The following is a 3,587-nucleotide window of genomic DNA, read 5'->3' as shown; positions in this document are numbered from 1 at the left end:
CAGCTTCTGTTGCTTCTAATGAAAGACCATTTTGGCTATAGCTGATGGGAGTTGGAGTCCAGCAACATCCGGAGGGCACCATGTTGTGTGTCCCTGTTCTAATTCTTTAACAACAACGGTAAGAACACAAACAAGGTGTGTAACTTTGGCAAGGTTCTGATCCCTTTTAACAATGCCCCACAATTTCATTGACTTCTTCAGCTACTGATTTGGAAGGGTGGAAATTTTATTTTTTACACTTTGACTCGTATGGTCATGCTAACCTGACTCTGTGGGATAATCAAGATTTGAAAATAGAAAGGCGGTCTTTTGGTGGCAGAATGGGGTTGAAAGTGAGATTTATTTGTTAGATTAGTTAGCAGAAACAGGTAGAGATTTTTGTCGTTTTAAGTTTTATGGTTTAGATACCACTTACGCACTTGTACTGAATAGAAATATATTCTTTTTTCATATATATAAAATTTTTATTGGTTTTTCACAGTTTTTATAAACACAAACAATACACAACACAAACAAACAAACACACCAACAAACATGTATAGTTTCATATCCTTTTTTCTTAAACCTTACTTCACCGACTTCCCCATACCTCCCCTTTCTACATCCCAATTTCCAAATTTATTTCAGCAAATCCTAACCCTTGGTTTTATCAAATTTTCCCCTTATTCTTTTCTTTTACTTAATCTTTTACAGCTGCAATCCCCTTTTTTTCTAAAACCTCAACATTTTAGCATTCATTAATTTTACAATATTTCTTAAGATAAATTTTAAATTTCTTCCAATCTTCATCCGCCGTCTCTTTCCCCTGGTCGCGGATTCTGCCGGTCATTTCAGCCAGTCCCATATAGTCTATCACCTTCATCTGCCATTCTTCCAGAGTGGGTAGATCTTGAGTCTTCCAATACTTTGCGATGAGTATTCTTGCTGCTGTTGTGGCGTACATAAAGAATGTTCTGTCTTTCTTTGGCACCAATTGGCCGACAATGCCCAAGAGAAAGGCCTCTGGTTTCTTAGGGAAAGTACATTTAAGTACCTTTTTCATTTCATTATATATCATTTCCCAGAAAACCTTAATCTTCGGGCACGTCCACCAAAGGTGATAGAAAGTACCTTCAATTTCTTTACATTTCCAACACTTATTGTCAGGCAAATGGTAGATTTTTGCTAGCTTGACTGGGGTCATGTACCACCTATAGATCATTTTCATAATATTTTCTTTTAAGGCATTACATGCCGTAAATTTTAAACCGGTGGTCCACAACTGTTCCCAGTCAGCAAACATGATGTTATGGCCAATGTCCTGTGCCCACTTAATCATAGCTGATTTAACTGTTTCATCTTGTGTATTCCATTTCAGCAACAAGTTATACATTCTTGACAAATTCTTAGCATTGGGTCCTAACAGTTCTGTTTCTAATTTTGATTTCTCCACCTGGAAGCCAATTTTCCTGTCTTGTTTGTAAACCTCCATTATTTGATAATAGTGGAGCCAGTCTCGTACTTTAGCCTTCAAATTCTCATAACTCTGTAATTTCAATTTATCACCCTCTTGTTCCAAAATTTCCCAATATCTTGGCCATTTAGCATCCATATTGAGTTTTTTCACAGCTTTAGCCTCCATTGGCGACAACCACCTTGGGGTTTTATTTTCCAACAAATCTTTATATCTGATCCAGACATTGTATAATGCTTTCCTAACGATGTGATTTTTAAAAGCTTTATGCACTTTAACCTTATCATACCATAGATATGCATGCCATCCAAATACATTATTAAAACCTTCCAAGTCCAAGATATCTGTGTTCTCGAGGAGCAACCACTCTTTCATCCAGCAAAAGGCTGCTGATTCATAGTACAGTTTTAAGTCCGGCAGGGCAAATCCCCCTCTTTCCTTTGCATCCGTTAAAATCTTAAATTTTATCCTGGGTTTTTTGCCCTGCCAGACAAATTTTGAGATGTCCTTGAATAGAAATATATTCTACTACAGCACCTTTTAGTGTCTGTTTATGGACTGTCAGCAGATTAAAAGAGTAATATATATATTTAAAAGTGTGATCTGAGTAGAATTGGGAAGCTGGCACAACTACTCTTAAGTGACTTTGTAGTAGCACACAAGTGGCATTTAATTGCTTCCAGTATCAGCTGCATATATATCTTATTGTTGTGAGGACCAGGCTTTCAGAAATGATTAAATTACAAACAGGAATAGAATGTCCTTGCTACCTGTAGCTGTTGGGTCATTTTTCACATAGTAACAGTCATTCCTGCATTGCAGGGGGTTGGACTAGATGACCCTCGGTGTCCCTTCCAACTTTACAATTCTATTATTCTATGACACTATATAGAACATAGAAGTGTAAGCTTGGAAGGGTAACAGGCTTAACAGCCAAGGCAAAGAGATATGGATGGAACAGAAGAATGGGGGAATTGCCAAATACGAACCGATTTACCGAAAACCCCCGAAAGAAACCGTGTTGGTATTAAAACCAGAATAGTGAGCAATCCTTGAGCTCAAGGAACATCAGGCTGGATGGTAAGCAAAATAGAGAGTAGAGAAGAGAAAACGCTGTCTTGATGTTGGCAGCCACGTTTTTGGCAACCCTGTGCACATCTACTTGGAAGTAAGTGCTACTGCGCCCTGGCACTTGCACCATCTACTGTGTTGCAAAGCAGGGACGAGGACCTGTTGCTCTCCAGATCTAGTTGAACTCCAACTGCCATCAGCCCCACCCATGGCCAGTGATTAGGGGCGACAAGAGTTGGGAGTCCCACAGTATCTGGAGGGCCACAAGGACCCAATCTCTGCTAGAAACACTTTCCTGGGGAGCAAGCTTCGCTGGAAACTGGCACGTTTTCGGGTGGACGTGTATCGGAGCTCAGCCGTAGCGTTCTCGAATTTGCCCGGCCAGTAGACCCTTGTTATTGCAACAAACTAACGAGACTGCCCCTCTCTGTGTAGAAGAAGAGTCATTTTGTGTATTTTCGCGGCGGGACCAAGAGCAAGGGCAATCTGTGGCCAGTCTACCCGCCCTGCTATGGCATTGCCACGAGAATCGCAGCTCAGGCGAGAGATCCACTCTCTCCCACCCCACCCCCCGCTCCTGTGCAGGTTCCTGAAGAGCTGCATCCCTGACAGAGCCCAGACTCTCCTCCCCCGTTGCTGGGAGCGCTGCCTCTCTCTCTCTCTCTCTCTCTCTCTCTCTCTCTCTCTCTCTCCATCTCCAAGTGCCTAGGCAGGCAGGCAGGCAGCCTTCCTCCCGCTCCCTCCCTCCCCGACATCAGATGCCTGGCTGGCTCCCACACGCATGCTCCGAGCGGCACTTTCTCATCGCCAGCAGCGCCCGGAGCAGCCGCGCAGGGCGAGCCGCGGCGCCTTTCCCGCACCCCGGGGCAGCGCATGACTCCAGCAGGTAACGGCACGCACCCCTCGCGGCTTGGGGAGTCTTGTGGAGCGAGCGCGAGGCCGGAGCCCAGGCCCGAGCCAGACTCCAGGAGGAGGGAGAGATTCCCTCCGCTAGGGTCCCAGATGGGGGCGCCTTTCGCCCTCCGGAGCGTCTAGAGAGCGCTCTGCCCGCCGGGGAGGAAGC

The sequence above is a fragment of the Podarcis vaucheri genome (assembly GCF_965113315.1).
Source record: "Podarcis vaucheri genome assembly, chromosome: 2".
Taxonomy (NCBI): Eukaryota; Metazoa; Chordata; class Lepidosauria; order Squamata; family Lacertidae; genus Podarcis; species Podarcis vaucheri.
This window is presented reverse-complemented; position numbering follows the sequence as displayed.